The sequence below is a fragment of the Phyllobates terribilis genome, unplaced genomic scaffold (assembly GCF_046119375.1).
Source record: "Phyllobates terribilis strain yellow unplaced genomic scaffold, ASM4611937v1 Scaffold_5__5_contigs__length_657084704, whole genome shotgun sequence".
Classification (NCBI taxonomy): domain Eukaryota; kingdom Metazoa; phylum Chordata; class Amphibia; order Anura; family Dendrobatidae; genus Phyllobates; species Phyllobates terribilis.
The window spans coordinates 260,277,275-260,297,880 of record NW_027362765.1 but is presented as its reverse complement, the minus strand read 5'-3'; positions in this window follow the sequence as shown (position 1 = coordinate 260,297,880).

The window sequence follows — 20,606 nt, the reverse complement described above, 5'->3', positions numbered from 1 at the left end:
TGACCCCTCCACGCAGGTGGATTCGGGCGTGCGGTGGCGACTCGCCCGTCCGCACCCCTGGGATCCCTTCATTCCTCGTTCCTGGAGCCTTCTCCGCTCCTCTTCCTTCCTTCTCCCTCTTCCAGGCCTGGGCCTCTGTTACTAGGCCCGCCTCTGGAGCAGAGCTCATGCAGAGCCCCTGCTCCCTGCCACTTCTGCTCAGACTTCTCTGCACTGAACTAAGATGGTGCCCACCTTTTATACTCCCTTCTCAATGCACCCAGGAACTGCTTCCTCCCTGCTCCTGCACTACAGGGTTCCCCTTCCTCAGTGTTCCCTCCCCCCACTCCAGCCAGGGACAGGGACTGTCGTGCCCATCTCAGGGGCATATTGGTCGCCCTGCCCCACGGCAATGTGGTGTAATGCATGCAGGTGTCGGGTCCTGATCCACACTCCATCCTTACCTGAGAGTGAGATATCACACCTCTGGGTGAGGTGCAATACGTCTGTAGCAACCGAGCCCTCAGGGTGCTACAGTTCCATTTATCTTCAGGCTAGGTGACGTATTGCGATACAGGGCCGTGATTTTGGCTATAAAAGGGTCCCCTAGACCCCTACCCCAAGCTTTTTAAGAGAATCATATATGGCGTGCCAGGAGACTCTATGGAATGCTTTCTCAGCATCCAACGAGAGTATCTAATTACAAATTTTTAACTGCATCTAGCCCAGGAAATACTTTGTGCCTAGTAGCAGTGTCTGCTAGTCAGCGGATTATCCCGGCTGTTAAGCAAGCTACACCACCTGTAGTTTAGACACTTAATTTTTTCAAAGGAAATGCTTCGGGACCATGGGATACTCAGTGAAGAGCATCAGGAGGCACCCCAAGGCATAGGGGCTGTGACTGGCAGTAGGATGCCTTGCGGTGGACAGCCGAGCTCGATCCTTATAAAAGCTTTTTAACTGCAGCAGCTTTAGTGGACGCTACTGGAGCTGGAATTACGCGGCTGCTGGCATGAGACTTGCCCTCCAATAGATCCTTGTAAATGGATTTAAAGTGTATTCATTCAAATTAGAGAGACAATTTAAATTAAAAAGCTTAGAGCTGCCTCCACCACAGGGGGGCTCGCTCGACCCACCAGCGGACAGGCACCAGTATTGGGAGAGGGGGGCTGGCCATCAGGGTTCACCGCGGCTCTGGCACAAACCCGGCGACACAGAGGTGGCAAGGGCAGGAGCGGACTGGCCGTGTCGGCTTCTCACTTTTTGGATTTTAGAAGGGCATGACATGCCTATATCTGTGTCTCCCCCTCCTTTTACTCCTCCACCTCTTTTATTTTCGCATGACTATATGTACTTGTCACTTTTCCATGTGTTAGTTGTGTCTTCTGAGCAGTTTGTCAGCTTTTGGACACCTTTGAAGGTGTTTTCTATGTGTTTCTATGTGTTTTTGTTTGCCTGCCATTGGTTTTAACGGTGTTCGAAGGTGTTCGACGAACAGTTCGACGAACAGTTCGGCGAACACACGGGTGTTCGACGAACCGAACCGAACTCGAACACTACGGGGGTGGCTCAACACTACTCACAATAAAACGTTCAAACACGAAACTGAAACTACTTTCCTGTGAAATATGTTAAGGAAGTTCCTTTCCAGGGTAAAGACTTGTGTATAAGGTAAAATAAATAACCAAAAAAAAAAATACTCCTCCACACCTTGGGCTATGTTCACAAGTAGCATTTTTTATGCGTTTTTGCACTTTTGCATTGCTTTCAATCGTGACAAATGCATTCACTGGGAAATGTCATTTTAACATTTTACAACCTTATCTGGCCATGTGCTGTGTGACACATGCATACAGTGCTGAAAAGACATGGGAACAGCATGGGGAAGACCCCTGGAAGCATCTCTGACACCCAGGTCACTGCCTAAAAGTGTGCCCATCAGAAGTGATCCTTGCCGCATCAGAAGATGCAGACTTGCAACTATCCCCGTGCAACAATTGTCCCAGGGCAGTGTTCAATTGTACCTCCCCCATTCCTTGCAATGCAAGCGCAAATATGCAGCCAACCACCCACCCGCAGGCTGCAATACTATACTGCTAGCTTGCACTTGAAATGGGGCCTTTTAGTTTGGAGGAGGCCGAAGCTGGCCACTACCTCATGGCAGCTTCAGCAGCGAGGTATCAATACTTAGTCCCCAGCCGCCCCTATTTGTCCCGGTGTGCCTTATACATAAGATTAAGAGCGCCGGGTGTCCACACACGGTCCTCAGCCACCTGGGGGCAGCCGGGTGTCCATAAACGGTCCCCAGCCGCCCCTATTTCTCCTGTCACCTTCCCACACACTTTTCTTAGCCTGGCCTGCTTTAGGGCATCATTGGATGAGCCCACCAGAGAACCAGACTCCTCCGGTGGGCCCTGGCTTCTCCATCAGGGGAGTTGAGAGTGCCAAGGTGAGGAGCATGATGATGATGATAGAAGTTAGCATCTGCTTTGTTTTCTTGGAATGCAAGCGTAAGTGTGCAGCCTGCCACCCACCCACCCCCAGGCTGCAATACCATACTGCTAGCTTGCACTTGAAATGGGGCCTTTTAGTTTGGAGGAGGCCAAAGCTGGCCACTACCTCAAGGCTGCTTCGGCAGCGAGGTATCCATACTCAGTCCCCAGCTGCCCCTATTTGTCCCGGTGTGCCTTATACATAAGATTAAGCGCGCATACTCAAATATTACCTGTGCCCTCCCCAGTGCATTTAGTTGGAAAGACAGCCTATTCCGCTGTAGTGTGTGCATGCCATACCCCTGTTCATGGTACATGCGAAGATGCCTCCCACCCTGCACCTGTCGTTGCAGACTTGCAACTATCCCCGTTCAAGTCCTTGTCCCAGGGCAGTGTTCAATTGTACCTCTCCCATTCCGTGCAATGCAAGCGCAAATATGCAGCCTGCCACCCACCCATCCCCAGGCTGCAATACCATACTTCTTGCTTGCACTTTAAATTGGGCCTTTTAGGCATGTGGAGGTGGAATCTGGCCACCACGTCATGGCTGTGTTGGCGGCCTGGTATCCATACTCAGTCTCCAGCCGCCCGGCGGCCGGTTGTCCACACTCGGTCCCCAACCGCCAGGGGGTGGCGGGTGTCCATACTCAGTCCCCAGCCACCCGGCAGCCGGGTGTCCACACACAGTCCCCAGCTGTCTGGGGGCGGCCGGGTGTCCATAAACGGTCCTCAGCTGCCCCTATTTCTCCTGTCACCTTCCCACACACTTTTCTTAGCCTGGCCTGCTTTAGGGCAGCATTGGACGAGCCCACCAGAGAACCAGACTCCTCCGGTGGGCCCTGGCTTCTCCATCAGGGGAGTTGAGAGTGCCAAGGTGAGGAGTATGATGATGATGATAAAAGTTATCATCTGCTTTGTTTTCTTTTAATGCAAGCGTAAGTGTGCAGCCTGCCACCCACCCACCCCCAGGCTGGGGGTGGGTGGGTGGAATGCAAGTGCATGTATGTAGTCGCGGCTAGGCCTGAGGTGGTCAGCGTTTTGGCGCATATCCTACCTCCTCCGAGGATTGCTGGATGTTTTCCTGCTACTATCCCAGTTCGATGACTCCCGTTAAAACAAAGCTTCAGGTGCTAAATGATGGATGAGGTGGTGGCAAAGGAGAAAGAGCAGGAGGAACAGGGACCATTCACATCAATATCAGGCCAGTCAACCACATATGTCTTGTAGGATATGGTTCTGCAACAAAAGGAGCGGTTTGGCTGCACAGTTATAGGGCATACAGTGCGTGCAATGCCTACCAAAATTTTCGAGACACTCCAATGCCCCTTGGAAATGACTAGTGTTGAGCCACCCCCGTAGTGTTCGAGTTCGGTTCGGTTCGTCGAACACCCGTGTGTTCGCCGAACTGTTCGTCGAACTGTTCGTCGAACACCTTCGAACACCGTTAAAACCAATGGCAGGCAAACAAAAACACATAGAAACACATAGAAAACACCTGCAAAGGTGTACAAAAGCTGACAAACTGCTCAGAAGACACAACTAACACATGGAAAAGTGACAAGTACATATAGTCATGCGAAAAGAAAAGAGGTGGAGGAGTAAAAGGAGGGGGAGACACAGATATAGGCATGTCATGCCCTTCTAAAATCCAAAAAGTGATAAGCCGACACGTTCAGTCCGCTCCTGCCCGTGCCACCTCCGTGTCGCCGGGTTTGTGCCAGAGCCGCGGTGAACCCTGACGGCCAGCCCCCCTCTCCCAATACTGGTGCCTGTCCGCTGGTGGATCGAGCGAGCCCCCCTGTGGTGGAGGCAGCTGTAAGCTTTTTAATTTAAATTGTCTCTCTAATTTGAATGAATACACTTTAAATCCATTTACAAGGATCTATTGGAGGGTAAGTCTCATGCCAGCAGCCGCGTAATTCCAACTCCAGTAGCGTCCACTAAAGCTGCAGCAGTTAAAAAGCTTTTATAAGGATCAAGCTCGGCTGTCCACCGCAAGGCATCCTACTGCCAGTCCCAGCCCCTATGCCTTGGGGTGCCTCCTGATGCTCTTCACTGAGTATCCCGTGGTCCCGAAGCATTTCCTTTGAAAAAATTAAGTGTCCAAACTACAGGTGGTGTAGCTTGCTTAACAGCCGGGATAATCCGCTGACTAGCAGACACTGCTACTAGGCACAAAGTATTTCCTGGGCTAGATGCAGTTAAAAATTTGTAATTAGATACTCTCGTTGGATGCTGAGAAAGCATTCCATAGAGTCTCCTGGCACGCCATATATGATTCTCTTAAAAAGCTTGGGGTAGGGGTCTAGGGGACCCTTTTATAGCCAAAATCACGGCCCTGTATCACAATACGTCACCTAGGCTGAAGATGAATGGAACTGTAGCACCCTGAGGGCTCGGTTGCTACAGAGGTATTGCACCTCACCCAGAGGTGAGATATCTCACTCTCAGGTAAGGATGGAGTGTGGATCAGGACCCGACACCTGCATGCATTACACCACATTGCCGTGGGGCAGGGCGACCAATATGCCTCTGAGATGGGCACGACAGTCCCTGTCCCTGGCTGGAGTGGGGGGAGGGAACACTGAGGAAGGGGAACCCTGTATTGCAGGAGCAGGGAGGAAGCAGTTCCTGGGTGCATTGAGAAGGGAGTATAAAAGGTGGGCACCATCTTAGTTCAGTGCAGAGAAGTCTGAGCAGAAGTGGCAGGGAGCAGGGGCTCTGCATGAGCTCTGCTCCGGAGGCGGGCCTAGTAACAGAGGCCCAGGCCTGGAAGAGGGAGAAGGAAGGAAGAGGAGCGTAGAAGGCTCCAGGAACGAGGAATGAAGGGATCCCAGGGGTGCGGACGGGCGAGTCGCCACCGCACGCCCGAATCCACCTGCGTGGAGGGGTCAGGCCAAAGGGGGAGACCGGTCCCCGAAACTAGTGGAGGCAGGAAACGACCCTCAGCTAGAAACCGGAGGCTGTGACATTTTATGTGGCGCAGTCCCTCGCTACACCCGCTAGGAAGGCACCACATAGGGTCAGGGAAACTGGCGCCAAGTTTACCAAGAGGAGGCCCGAGGCAGCCGGACAGAAGGGTTGGTAAGAAAGGCCAGACAAAGGACACACAAAGGGGGTCCTGTGAAGCGCTCCAAAGTTATCTGGGAGTTGTCTGAGCCCCTCACCTGGTGAGCACAGTACGACGTGGGCAGCCGTTACCTGCAGACGTGGTCTGGATAATAAGAACTGTGAGTAAAGGCCCTGGACTGCATCACTGACTCCGTGTCGTTACTGCTGCTGCCCTGCACCATCACCCCCATCCTCCGCATACACTGCCCTGAGGCTATACTCCTCCCGTGGGGAGTTATGCTACGCTCTGCTGCACCCACAACACCAGACTCAGCGGTCTGCCCTGCAGCGGCGGTTCACTCTGACCGCAATCCACGGGTGGCGTAGTCGGACATTTAAACATCAAAACCACATAAATAGTTCCGCCACTGGTTTGACCACCCTGAGCCACGGAACCGGGTCGCCGCCACGAAGACTACAACCACCAGCATCCACCAAAAAGGGTCCGGCTCCGGGTGTCCCAAGGCCCAGGGGGTGCATCAGAACATTTTCATCACCTTTCACAATCACCAATGGGACAAGGCAGGGATGTCCTCTGTCCCCTCTCTTATACATCCTAGTGATGGAGCACCTGCTCTCATCAATTCGCCATAACCCCAATATTAGGTGGATTGAGGTGCTGATGATGTCCTAGTATATATCACTCAATCACATATATCCATCCATGCTGTTATGGCTGAAATAGATCACTTTGTTACATGGTCAAATTTTAAAATCAATGCAGCGAAGTCTGAGGCCCTCGATGTCTCCCTCCCCAAATCCATATAGGATTCCATCCAGTCCAAGTTTCCCTTTGCCTGGCCCTCACAGGGTATCAAATACTTAGGAATTCCTATTCATAGAGACCTCTCCCATCTATGTTATCTTAATTTTGGGCCCTTTATTGAACAACTCCATACAGACCACGGTTGGCAAGTTAGAACTGTAAGATTCAATACGTGAACCACTGGTGTTTTGTGGAAAAGCACATGTACACTGTGTTCCAAATTATTATGCAAAAAGTGTTTAGGAGTGATAAGGGAAGAATTTGTTTGTTTGTCAGTTAAACTCATTGATGGTGATGTGTGTCAGGGCTCTTTATATCACTGTAAGCAATTGCAGACACCTGTGCTAATTAGTTTGGCAGGTGTGTCCAATGAAAGGCAAGACTACTTAAGAAGGCTGTCTCACATTATTAAGCAGCCTACATTTTCTGCCAAAATGGGAAAGAAAAAGGATGTGTCGGCTGCTGAGAAGCAACAAATTGTGGAGTGTTTAGGTCAAGGCATGACTACAATCAACATTGTGCGATGATCAGGATGAAGTGTCTTGGCAATCAAGAAGTATGTAGCTGATTCACAGTACACACGTGTGCGTGCTGATAAGGGCAAATTGAGGACTCTTTCCTACAGGCAATTACGTCAGGTTAAAAGAGCAGCGGCAAAAAAGCCTTGTCATAGCAGCAGACAAGTTTTTGAAGCTGCTTGTGCCTCCAACGTCCCCCGAACAACAAGATGCAGGGTCCTTCAGAGGTTTGCAGCTGTGCATACGCCATCCTGTCGACCTCCTCTATCCACTTCACACAAGCAGAAACGGCTCCAGTGGGCCAAACATTACATGAAGACTGATTTCAAAACTGTTTTGTTCACGGATGAGTGCCGTGCAGCGCTCGATGGTCCAGATGGATGGAGTGGAGGATGGCTGGTTGATGGACACCCCACGCAAACACGGCTACAGCGCCAACAAGGAGGAGGTGGAGTAATGTTTTGGGCTGGAATCATGGGGAGAGAGATTGTCGGCCCCTTTAGGATCCCTGAAGGCGCTAAAGATGAACTCCATAATGTATGTGGATTTTCTCAAACAGCACTTCCTGCCATGTTTCAAGAAGAAGAACCATGTATTTCACAGCAAGATCATTTTTTTGCATGATAATGCACCATCTCATGCTGCACATAAAACATCTGCATCTCTGGCTGATATGGGCATAAAAGGGGACAAACTTATGGTGTGACCCCCATGCTCCCCTGACCTCTACCCCATTCAGAACCTCTGGAGTATCATTAAAAGGAGTGTCTATGATGGCGGGAGGCAGTTCACATCTAAGCAACAGCTCTGGGAGGGTATTCTGTCCTCATGCAAAACAATTGAAGCAGAAACCATCCAAAACCTGACAAATTCAATGGACGAGAGAGTTCAGAAGCTCCTTTCGAACAAGGGGTCCTATGTGAAAATGTAACATCACCTAGAATAAAGTTTTGAGTTGAAAACTGTTTGATTTCAGTTTCTAATAACCTGCTAATGCTTATAATTTCAAAAATGACCATTTTTTTGGTCTTTATTAAAATGAAAAGGTTGATCGAAAAGTTTGGGGGATCTAAGAGTGTGGCAACCCAGTAGTCATGATTACTTCGAATTCTGACAATATGAGGGTCATGTTGCAGGTAGTGCAGCAAGAAGGCACTTATGTGTCTTGCGCATCTCGGAGCCCCAAAATTATTTTCCGGGCTAGATGCAGCTAAAAATGATTATTAATTTTAAATCTGGTGGACCTTAGTATAGATGGCCTAATAGGATCAGTGCTGCACACTGCTACAAAGTCCAAATTATTTTCCAGTCAAGATACAGATAAACATGATTAGTAATTTTAAATCTGGTGGAGCTTATTACAGATGGCCTAATAGAATCAGTGCTGCACACTGCTACAAAGCCCAAATTATTTTCCAGCCAAGATACAGATAAACATGATTAGTAATTTGAAAGCTTAAAACGGTTGGTAGGGTGATTTTAACCAATCATCAAGCTTTTACTCTCCCCAGGATGACACAGGGGTAGAAAAGTCGTTTCGGATCCATGATTTGTTCATCTTTATGAACGTGAGTCTGTCTACATTATCAGTGGAGAGCTGCGTGCGCTTATCTGTCAGCACACCACCAGCAGCGTTGAACACACGTTCAGACAGAACGCTGGCTGCGGGGCATGACAAGATCTCCAAGGCGTAAGTGGCTAGCTCCGGCCATTTATCCAGATTGGAAGCCCAAAAAGAGCAAGGGTCCAGTGACACAGTCATGGCTTCAATGTTTACTTGGAGATACTCCTGTACCATCGTCTCTAGGCGTTGACTATGTGTCAGACTTCTTGTCTCCTGTGGCCTTGCAAAGGATGGGCTAAAAAAGTGGTGAAATGATTCCGCAAAATTGATGTTACCAGCAGATACTGTGGTTCTGTTACGGTTTGAGTGCTGAACACTTGACGGTCCCACGGTTGGCAAGTTGGAACTGTGACATTCACTACGTGCACCACTGGTGTTTTGTGGAAAAGCACATGTAAGATTCTGCAACAGTCTCTGCTGATACTCCTGCATGCGTGCATCCCTTTCTATGGCAGGAAAAATTTCTGCAAATTTACTTTTGTACCGGGGATCTAACAGTGTGGCAACCCAGTAGTCAGGATTATTTCTAATTCTCACAATTCGAGGGTCATGTTGCAGGTAGTGCAGCAAGAAGGCACTCATGTGTGTTGCGCATCCAGGAGCACCAAGTCCCTGTTGTGTTGGTGGCGAGGTAACAATCATGCTTCCTTCCTCTGTCCTCTCCCCCCAACCTCGCACAACAGAAATGTGATCAAGGTCTCCCTCATCTGATGAGTCTTCCATCAGTTCGTCCTCCACTTCTTCCTGGGCTCCTGCACCTTCCTCACTAGTTTGGCTGCTACCATGCGCCCTGGTAAAACCATCTCCCCCACCCTCACATGCCTGCCGCCTTGGTGCTGCCGACCGTCTGGACCTTGCAGATGTTAGCCCTTCCGCATACAACTCCTCCTCCTCTACTTCCTCCACCTCCTCTTGTGCCACCACCTGACTCCGAATTCTGTTTAACATGTGCTCCAGCATGTAAATCACCGGAATAGTCATGCTGATAATGGCATCGTCAGCACTAAACATCTTCGTCGCCATTTCAAAACTGTGCAGAAGGGTGCATAGGTCCCTGATCTGAGACCACTCCTCCAGTGTGATTTGCCCCACCTCTGGATCTCGTTGGCCCAGGCTATACGTCAGAACATATTGCACCAGGGCTTGTCGGTGCTGCCACAGTCGCTGCAACATGTGCAGAGTTGAATTCCACCGGGTAGGCACATCGCATTTTAGCCGGTGAAGTGGCAGGCCCAACGACTTCTGTAGAGATGTAAGTCGCTGAGCTGCGGGATGCGAACGGCGGAAGTGAGCACACAGCGACCGTGCCCTCTGCAGAAGGCCATCTAGTCTGGGATAGTGGGCTAAAAATTGCTGGACAACCAGGTTCAACACGTGAGCCATACAAGGCACGTGTGTGACATTGCCCCGGCGAAGGGCCGCACCCAGGTTTGCAGCATTGTCGCACACTGTCTTCCCTGGTTTCAGGTCCAGTGGAGACAACCAATCATGAAATTGGTTCTCCAGAGCTGACCACAACTCCTCAGCTGTGTGACTCACATTTCCCAGACATTTCAAAGTAAAAACCGCCTGATGACGTTGAGCCCTACTGCCAGCATAGTAAGGAGGTGTGCAGGATCCCTTCTGCGCAGTTAGAAAGCTTGTGGCATGACCAGACAGGCTTTGGGTGCAGGTGGAAGACCGAGAGGAGGTTGAGGAGGCAGAAACATTGGAGGAACTTTGACATAAAGAGGATTGACGCACAACTCGTGGGGACGGCAAGACTTGGACAGCAGCCCCTTGTCCTGCTGTCACCATAGTTACCCAGTGCCCAGTCAGCGACATGTAACGCCCCTGTCCATGCCTACTCGTCCAAGTGTCTGTGGTGAAATGCACCCTGTCACACACAGAGTTTCTCAAAGAAGCGGTGATGTTGTGTGCGACATGCTGGTGGAGCGCAGGCACACCTTTCTTTGAGAAGTAGTGCCGACTGGGCATCTGGTACTGGGGCACTGCGACGGACATAAGGTCTCGAAAATCCTCTGTGTCCACCAGGCGGAAAGGCAGCATTTCTGTAGCCAAGAGCTTGCAGATGGTGAAATTCAACCTCTTAGCTCTCTCATGGCTAGGAGGAAATGGTCTTTTACTTGTCCACATCTGAGGGACCGAGGGCTGGCTATTGTGCTTAGACGGGGTTGATAAGGGTGTCCCCGGCAAACTGCCGGTCTGTGAGGAAGATGCAGGCGGACATGTTAGGTTGCCTTGATCCAAAGGTGGTGCTATCGATGTCGGACAGCGCTCAACACCAGCTGGTGTTACCACCTCCAAAGAAAATGATGACCTGCCAATCACGCTGGCTGTTGCGGGTAAAGAGGTGGCAGGTCTGCGCCCCAAAACAGGTGTGACTGCTGTCCCCCCAGTCACAGAGGATGAAGAGGCCGCGGATGCACAAGATATGGCAGACGGTGGTTGGCCCGGCTGGCTAGGCCGCATTGTAGCACACTGAGCTTCCCACTGCAACTTATGCTTCATGTCCATGTGCCGGTTCATGCATGAAGTACTCAAACTATGTATTTTTTGGCCTCTACTTAGCTTTTGCTGACAAATGTTACAGATAACACGAGTTGGGTCATCTTTATCGATCTGAAAAAATGCCCAGGCTATGCAAGGCTTAGCACCCATGCGACCTGAAGAGCCACCACGACTTGTGGTGAGAGGCAGAGTTGTGTTTGAGGATGCAGTTGTTGACGTGCTTCCAGTACTACGTCTCTGTCCAGGAAGGCGCAACCTGACCTCGTCGTCACTAGCATCTTCCTCCACCTCCTCTGCTGACCTCATCTCTTGGCTGACTGTGGGTTGACAGTAAGTGGGATCTCCAACCTCATCATCATCACCCTGTGCGTTATCACACCCGTCGTGCTCAGAGCCAACCTGTTCCTGCCCTGACAAAAAACTAAAGTTGTCGCTCCAATCAGGTATTTGAGTCTTATCATCGTCTTCCTCATTGTCTCCACCAACAGGAGTTACAGTTTGGGAATGAGGGTCTACATTATGGTCAGAACCTTCTGCGTCTGGTCCTGGATCCGACTCATAAAGATTCTGGACATCAGTGCAGATCATTTCCTCGTCTGGATTCACAGAAGCGCTGGAGTCGACCTCTGATTCCCAGGCTATAGTATGAGTAAACAGCTCTGCAGACTCAACCATCTGTTCTACCTCATACTCAGACGGGAAGCTGGAGATTTGGGAGCTGTGAGGAAGCAAGTGCGATTGGGGTGACACCTTTGAGGACTGGAGTATTTGTGATGTTGAAGTTGATGTGGAGGAGAGCCCACTTAAAGGAGCACTTGATATCCGTTGAAGCACCTGCTGTTTTTGTGCCTCATCTGGAATTTGTAGCGATTGGCGTGGCCGTAAGAAAGGGATCTTATCACATTGTCCGCTAAAAGAAGTAGACATTTTAGTTTGGCTGGAAGATGGTCTTTCTTCTGCAGATGTTACTGTTGCTTTAACACCTACCCCACGGACACAACCTTTTTTCCCCTTCCCAACACGCCTATTCCCCTTTCCACCAGCAGCAGGCCTTTTTCCACTCATTTTGGTGGTTAACTAATTCACAACTCTGGAGTTGTTTGCACAAAAAAACAATGGATGGGAACCGAGCAGAGCTGAGTGGCCAAACTGTGGTATTAGGCCAAAACTATTGGCTGGGTTAGATGCAGAAAAAAATTATATTCATTTTGCAACCTGATGGAGGTCAGTATAGATGGACTAATAGAACAAGTCCCACACACAGCTAGAAGGCCAAATATTTTTTCAGAGCTAGATGCAGACAAAAAATTATTTTGAATTTGCAGCGTGATGGAGGTCAGTATAGATGGACTAATAGAACAAGTCCCACACACTGCTAGAAGGCCAAATATTTTTTCAGAGCTAGATGCAGACAAAAAATTATTTTTTATTTGCAACCTGATGGAGGTCAGTATAGATGGACTAATAGAGAAAGTCCCACAGACTGCTAGAAGGCCAAATATTTTTTCAGAGCTAGATGCAGACAAAAAATGATTTTTAATTTGCAACCATATGGAGGTCAGTATAGATGGACTAATAGAGAAAGTCCCACACACTGCTAGAAGGCCAAATATTTTTTCAGAGCTAGATGCAGACAAAAAATTATTTTGAATTTGCAACCTGATGGAGGTCAGTATAGATGGACTAATAGAGAAAGTCCCACACACTGCTAGAAGGCCAAATATTTTTTCAGAGCTAGATGCAGATATAAATTATTTTTAATTTGCAACCTGATGGAGGTCAGTATAGATGGACTAATAGAGAAAGTCCCACACACTGCTAGAAGGCCAAATATTTTTTCAGAGCTAGATGCAGAAAAAAATTATATTCAGTTTGCAACCTGATGGAGGTCAGTAAAGATGGACTAATAGAACAAGTCCCACACACAGCTAGAAGGCCAAATATTTTTTCAGAGGTAGATGCAGATAAAATTATTTTTAATTTGCAGCCTGATGGAGTTCCGTATAGATGGACTAATAGAGAAAGTCCCACACACTGCTAGAAGGCCAAATATTTTTTCAGAGCTAGATGCAGACAAAAAATTATTTTGAATTTGCAACCTGATGGAGGTCAGTATAGATGGACTAATAGAGAAAGTCCCACACACTGCTAGAAGGCCAAATATTTTTTCAGAGCTAGATGCAGAAAAAAATTATATTCAGTTTGCAACCTGATGGAGGTCAGTATAGATGGACTAATAGAACAAGTCCCACACACAGCTAGAAGCCCAAATATTTTTTCAGAGGTAGATGCAGATAAAAATTATTTTTAATTTGCAACCTGATGGAGGTCAGTATAGATGGACTAATAGAGAAAGTCCCACACACTGCTAGAAGGCCAAATATTTTTTCAGAGCTAGATGCAGACAAAAAATTATTTTGAATTTGCAGCGTGATGGAGGTCAGTATAGATGGACTAATAGACCAAGTCCCACACACTGCTAGAAGCCGAAATATTTTTTCAGAGGTAGATGCAGATAAAAATTATTTTTAATTTGCAGCCTGATGGAGTTCCGTATAGATGGACTAATAGAGAAAGTCCCACACACTGCTAGAAGGCCAAATATTTTTTCAGAGCTAGATGCAGACAAAAAATTATTTTGAATTTGCAACCTGATGGAGGTCAGTATAGATGGACTAATAGAGAAAGTCCCACACACTGCTAGAAGGCCAAATATTTTTTCAGAGCTAGATGCAGAAAAAAAATATATTCAGTTTGCAACCTGATGGAGGTCAGTATAGATGGACTAATAGAACAAGTCCCACACACTGCTAGAAGCCCAAATATTTTTTCAGAGCTAGATGCAGACAAAAAATTATTTTGAATTTGCAGCGTGAAGGAGGTCAGCATAGATGGACTAATAGAACAAGTTCCACACACTGCTAGAAGGCCAAATATTTTTTCAGAGCTAGATGCAGAAAAAAATTATATTCAGTTTGCAACCTGATGGAGGTCAGTATAGATGGACTAATAGAACAAGTTCCACACACTGCTAGAAGCCCAAATATTTTTTCAGAGCTAGATGCAGAAAAAAAATATATTCAATTTGCAACCTGATGGAGGTCAGTATAGATGGACTAATAGAATGATGCTATGCCCAAAAGATTTTACTTCACTAGGTGCAGTAAAAAAATTGGTATTCTATACACAGGCGGTATATCTTGCAACACAGATAGGCTACTCCACTGACTAACACACTCTGCAATAGGCCAAAAAGGATTAGCTTTGCTAGATTCAGCCAAATGCTGTGAAAAAAACTTGCACAGCACTGGCACAGACCTGCCTGGCAAAAACTGATAGGAACTGATGTAACCTAGTCCTGAAAAGGACTGCAATTACAATTAGTCTTTACTCCCACAATCTATCTATTTAAGAGCACAGACCTGCCTGATAAAAGTCGTAGGGAATGCTGTAACCTAGTCCTTAAAAGGACTGCAATCACAACTATTCCCTACTCCCAAGCTATCTGTAGATTTGTGCGAAAATTGGCTTGAAATTAACAAGGTATAGCGCACACAGCAACAGAGGTGCCGTCTAATACGCAGCTGCAGCAGTGAGAAAATGGTGTTGCGACGGGGAAAATGGCTTGGTCTTATAGGGCAAGGACATGTGACATACACTGCCAATGACACATACCCTTGCTTGTGTGAAAAAAAGCACTTCGCTCCGTGTGTGCGCTGCTGATAGGCTGACAAATTGCACCTCCCCACTGTAAATGCGGGAAAGAGAAAAAAAAATGGAGATCTTCATTATTCCTGCAGAGATCCATCCCCTGGCCCTCCCCCCACCCCGCTGTACACTCAAACTGCGTATTAATATTAATTTTCATCATTACTGAGAAAAAATCCAGTTATGATTTTGGTGCACGAACAGTTATCGAACATAACCTCGAACAGCCGAATTTTTCTCAAACCGTTCGTGTTCGCCGAACGGCTCGAACACCGCCCAAAACAGCTCGAATTTGAGATTGGCGAACAGTTCGAGTCGAACAACGCTCATCTCTAGAAATGACATGGAGGTCAGAGGGCCTTAATTAAACCGTTTTTTCCATTTATAGCAACTGGGTCTCCTGTACACTGTTGGCCTAAGCAGTGAATGGAAGGCTTTACAAAAATTATGAGGAATTGCATTGCCCCTTGAAACAGAGGTGGATTACAGGGTACTAAAAACCTTCTACCCATTATTGGGGAGGGGGTCTCCCTTAGTTTTCGCCTTTGCATTGAAAAGCAAAAGCTGACTAAAATTAGGAGGAAATGCAATGCCCGTTGGAAGAGTCGTGGAGGTTAGAAGTAATTAAAAACAACATTTCAATGCCCCTTGGAAGAGCTGTGGAGTTCAGAGTGGTTTAAGAAGACGCTTTTATTACCCCTTTGAAGAGACGTGGAGGTCACAGTAGCTTAACAAGACGGTTTTAATGCCCTTGGAAGAGACGAGGAGATCCCAGTAGCTTAACAAGATGGTTTTAATGCCGCTCAAAAGAGATGTGAAGGTCACAGTAGCTTAACAAGACGGTTTTTATGCCCCTTGGAAAAGTGGTGGAGGTCGCAGTAGCTTAACAAGATGGTTTTAATGCCCCTCAGAATAGACGTGGAGGTCACAGTAGCTTAACAAGATGGTTTTAATGCCCTGCGGAAGAGATGTGGAGGTCACAGTAGCTTAACAAGACGGTTTTAATGCCCCTTACAAGAGCCAGACAGTACAGCATCTTAAAAATATTATTCCCATTATTGCGGAGTGGGTCTCCCAGTCTTTGCTTATGCCTTCCACTCAAAAGCTGGCAAAAATAAGGACGGTTGAACTTTCAATAATGGCAACACGGACCACTGTCACCCTGGTGGTATAGTGGTGGTAGAGGCTGAGGATAAGGAGAAGAACATAAAACAGCCGAAATGAGGAAGAGTATACCCATGTGTTGGTGTGAAGCAGTGCATGTGAATACACCTCCCAAAATAACACAGTGGATTTGACTTTATGTTACTCTGCTGTCATTTGGTGGTGATGAGAAGTCTGGCCCAATCCAGCCCTTGTTCATTTTGGTAAGGGTCAGCTTGTCAGCATTGTCAGTTGACAGGCGAGTGCGCTTATCAGTTATAATTCCCCCAGCGGCACTAAAAACACGCTCCAATAACACGCTAGCGGCAGGGCAGGTCAGGACCTCCAAGGCATACAGAGCGAGTTCATTCCAAGTGTCCAGCTTGGATACCCAATAATTAAAAGGCACAGAGGAATCACGGAGGACGCTGGTACGGTCGGCAAGGTACTCCCTCACCATCTTTTGAAACTTTCCACTCTTTGTGAGAGTACGCCGCGCCTCAGGGTCTGTCCGAAGGGAGGGTTTGAGAAAACTGTCCCAGAACGTTGACAGTGTTCCCCTGCCTCTGCTGGATTGGAGTTGCATCTCTCTCACATCTACGTCTTGGTTGGGCAACGAACTGTGACCTCTGCCGCTAGCGTGTTCAGATGGGAATTTTTTTAACAGTTCTGCAGCAATGGCCTTCTGGTACTGCCCCATTTTTGTAGACCTCTCCACCTCAGGAATAAGAGAGTGAAAGTTCTCCTTGTAGCGGGGGTCTAAAAGTGTCACCAACTAGTAATGACTGTCACTCAACATTTTGAGAACGCAAGGGTCACGGTTAAGGCAGCGTAACATAAAGTCAGCCATGCGTGCCAGACAGGTAACGGGCAAGACTTCCGTGTCCTCACCAAGATGACGACTGACCATCCTCTCCTCCAGCCCCTCCTCCTCCCCCCTGTCCTCAGGCCTCCCACGCTGAACCGACGGTATAACAGTTCTACAGGTACTACCGTCTACAGCGCATGATACAAGCCCCTATTCTTCCTCCTCCTCCTCCTCCTCTCCCTCATTGTCCCCCAATGCACGTTGAGATGAGATGAGGCTGGGCTGTGTGTAATCGACCGCTACGGCTTCTTGATCCATCTCATCATACTCTGACTGCAATGCCTCCTCTTTAATTCTCTGCAGAGAGCGTTGCAAAAGACAGACAAGTGAAATGCTGACGCTAATGATGGCGTCATCGCCACTCACCATCTTGGTGGACTCCTCAAAGTTTGTCAAGATGGTACATATGTCAGACATCCACGTCCACTCCTGAGGTCTTATGTGTGGAGTCTGACCTGAATATCGACGTCCTTGTTGCAGCTGGTACTCCACAACTGCTCTCTTCTGCTCACAAATCCTTTGCAACATGTGGAGGGTAGAGTTCCAACATGTGGGAACGTCACACACCAGTCGGTGTGACAGAAGCTGCAAACGCTGCTGCAACACAGCAAGGGCGGCGGAAGCTGTAGCCTACTTGCGAAAATGAGCTGACAGGCGGCGTACTTTGATGAGCAGATCTGGCAACTAGTGTTGAGCCACCCCCGTAGTGTTCGAGTTCGGTTCGGTTCGTCGAACACCCGTGTGTTCGCCGAACTGTTCGTCGAACTGTTCGTCGAACACCTTCGAACACCGTTAAAACCAATGGCAGGCAAACAAAAACACATAGAAACACATAGAAAACACCTTCAAAGGTGTCCAAAAGCTGACAAACTGCTCAGAAGACACAACTAACACATGGAAAAGTGACAAGTACATATAGTCATGCGAAAAGAAAAGAGGTGGAGGAGTAAAAGGAGGGGGAGACACAGATATAGGCATGTCATGCCCTTCTAAAATCCAAAAAGTGAGAAGCCGAGACGGCCAGTCCGCTCCTGCCCGTGCCACCTCCGTGTCGCCGGGTTTGTGCCAGAGCCGCGGTGAACCCTGACGGCCAGCCCCCCTCTCCCAATACTGGTGCCTGTCCGCTGGTGGGTCGAGAGAGCCCCCCTGTGGTGGAGGCAGCTCTAAGCTTTTTAATTTAAATTGTCCCTCTAATTTGAATGAATACACTTTAAATCCATTTACAAGGATCTATTGGAGGGCAAGTCTCATGCCAGCAGCCGCGTAATTCCAGCTCCAGTAGCGTCCACTAAAGCTGCTGCAGTTAAAAAGCTTTTATAAGGATCGAGCTCGGCTGTCCACCGCAAGGCATCCTAGTGCCAGTCCCAGCCCCTATGCCTTGGGGTGCCTCCTGATGCTCTTCACTAAGTAACTCGTGGTCCCGAAGCATTTCCTTTGAAAAAATTAAGTGTCCAAACTACAGGTGGTGTAGCTTGCTTAACAGCCGGGATAATCCGCTGACTAGCAGACACTGCTACTAGGCACAAAGTATTTCCTGGGCTAGATGCAGTTAAAAATTTGTAAGTAGATACTCTTGTTGGATGCTGAGAAAGCATTCCATAGAGTCTCCTGGCACGCCATATATGATTCTCTTAAAAAGCTTGGGGTAGGGGTCTAGGGGACCCTTTTATAGCCAAAATCACGGCCCTGTATCACAATACGTCACCTAGGCTGAAGATAAATGGAACTGTAGCACCGAGGGCTCGGTTGCTACAGACGTATTGCACCTCACCCAGAGGTGTGATATCTCACTCTCAGATAAGGATGGAGTGTGGATCAGGACCCGACACCTGCATGCATTACACCACATTGCCGTGGGGCAGGGCGACCAATATGCCCCTGAGATGGGCACGACAGTCCCTGTCCCTGGCTGGAGTGGGGGGAGGGAACACTGAGGAAGGGGAACCCTGCAGTGCAGGAGCAGGGAGGAAGCAGTTCCTGGGTGCATTGAGAAGGGAGTATAAAAGGTGGGCACCATCTTAGTTCAGTGCAGAGAAGTCTGAGCAGAAGTGGCAGGGAGCAGGGGCTCTGCATGAGCTCTGCTCCGGAGGCGGGCCTAGTAACAGAGGCCCAGGCCTGCAAGAGGGAGAAGGAAGGAAGAGGAGCGGAGAAGGCTCCAGGAACGAGGAATGAAGGGATCCCAGGGGTGCGGACGGGCGAGTCGCCACCGCACGCCCGAATCCACCTGCGTGGAGGGGTCAGGCCAAAAGGGGAGACCGGTCCCCGAACTAGTGGAGGCAGGAAACGACCCTCAGCTAGAAACCGGAGGCTCTGACATTTTATGTGGCGCAGCCCCTTGCTCCACCCGCTAGGAAGGCACCACATAGGGTCAGGGAAACTGGCGCCAAGTTTACCAAGAGGAGGCCCGAGGCAGCCAGACAGAAGTGTTGGTAAGAAAGGCCAGACAAAGGACACACAAAGGGGGTCCTGTGAAGCGCTCCAAAGTTATCTGGGAGTTGTCTGAGCCCCTCACCTGGTGAGCACAGTACGACGTGGGCAGCCGTTACCTGCAGACGTGGTCTGGATAATAAGAACTGTGAGTAAAGGCCCTGAACTGCATCACTGACTCCGTGTCGTTACTGCTGCTGCCCTGCACCATCACCCCCATCCTCCGCATACACTGCCCTGAGGCTATACTCCTCCCGTGGGGAGTTATGCTAAGCTCTGCTGCACCCACAACACCAGCCTTAGCGGTCTGCCCTGTAGCGGCGGTTCACTCTGACCGCAATCCACGGGTGGCGTAGTCGGACATTTAAACATCAAAACCACATAAATAGTTCCGCCACTGGTTTGACCGCCCTGAGCCACGGAACCGGATCGCCGCCACGAAGACTACAACCACCAGCATCCACCAAAAAGTGTCCGGCTCCGGGTGTCCCAAGGCCCAGGGGGTGCGTCAGAACATTTTCATCACCTTTCACAATCACCAATGGGACAAGGCAGGGATGTCCTCTGTCCCCTCTCTTATACATCCTAGTGACGGAGCACCTGCTCTCATCAATTCGCCATAACCCCAATATTAGGTGGATTGAGGTGGGAGGCACCGAGTACAAGTGCTCTCTATTTGCTGATGATGTCCTAGTATATATCACTCAATCACATATATCCATCCCTGCTGTTATGGCTGAAATAGATCACTTTGTTACATGGTAAAATTTTAAAATCAATGCAGCGAAGTCTGAGGCCCTCGATGTCTCCCTCCCTAAATCCATATAGGATTCCATCCAGTCCAACTTTCCCTTTGCCTGGCCCTCACAGGGTATCAAATACTTAGGAATTCCTATTCATAGAGACCTCTCCCATCTATGTTATCTTAATTTTGGGCCCTTTATTGAACAATTCCATACAGGCCACGGTTGGCAAGTTAGAACTGTAAGATTCACTACGTGAACCACTGGTGTTTTGTGGAAAAGCACATGTACACCGCGTTCCAAATTATTATGCAAAAAGTGTTTAGGAGTGATAAGGGAAGAATTTGTTTGTTTGTCAGTTAAACTCATTGATGGTGATGTGTGTCAGGGCTCTTTATATCACTGTAAGCAATTGCAGACACCTGTGCTAATTAGTTTGGCAGGTGTGTCCAATGAAAGGCAAGACTACTTAAGAAGGCTCTCTCACATTATTAAGCAGCCTACATTTTCTGCCAAAATGGGAAAGAAAAAGGATGTGTCGGCTGCTGAGAAGCAACAAATTGTGGAGTGTTTAGGTCAAGGCATGACTACAATCAACATTGTGCGATGATCAGGATGAAGTGTCTTGGCAATCAAGAAGTATGTAGCTGATTCACAGTACACACGTGTACGTGCTGATAAGGGCAAATTGAGGACTCTTTCCTACAGGCAATTAC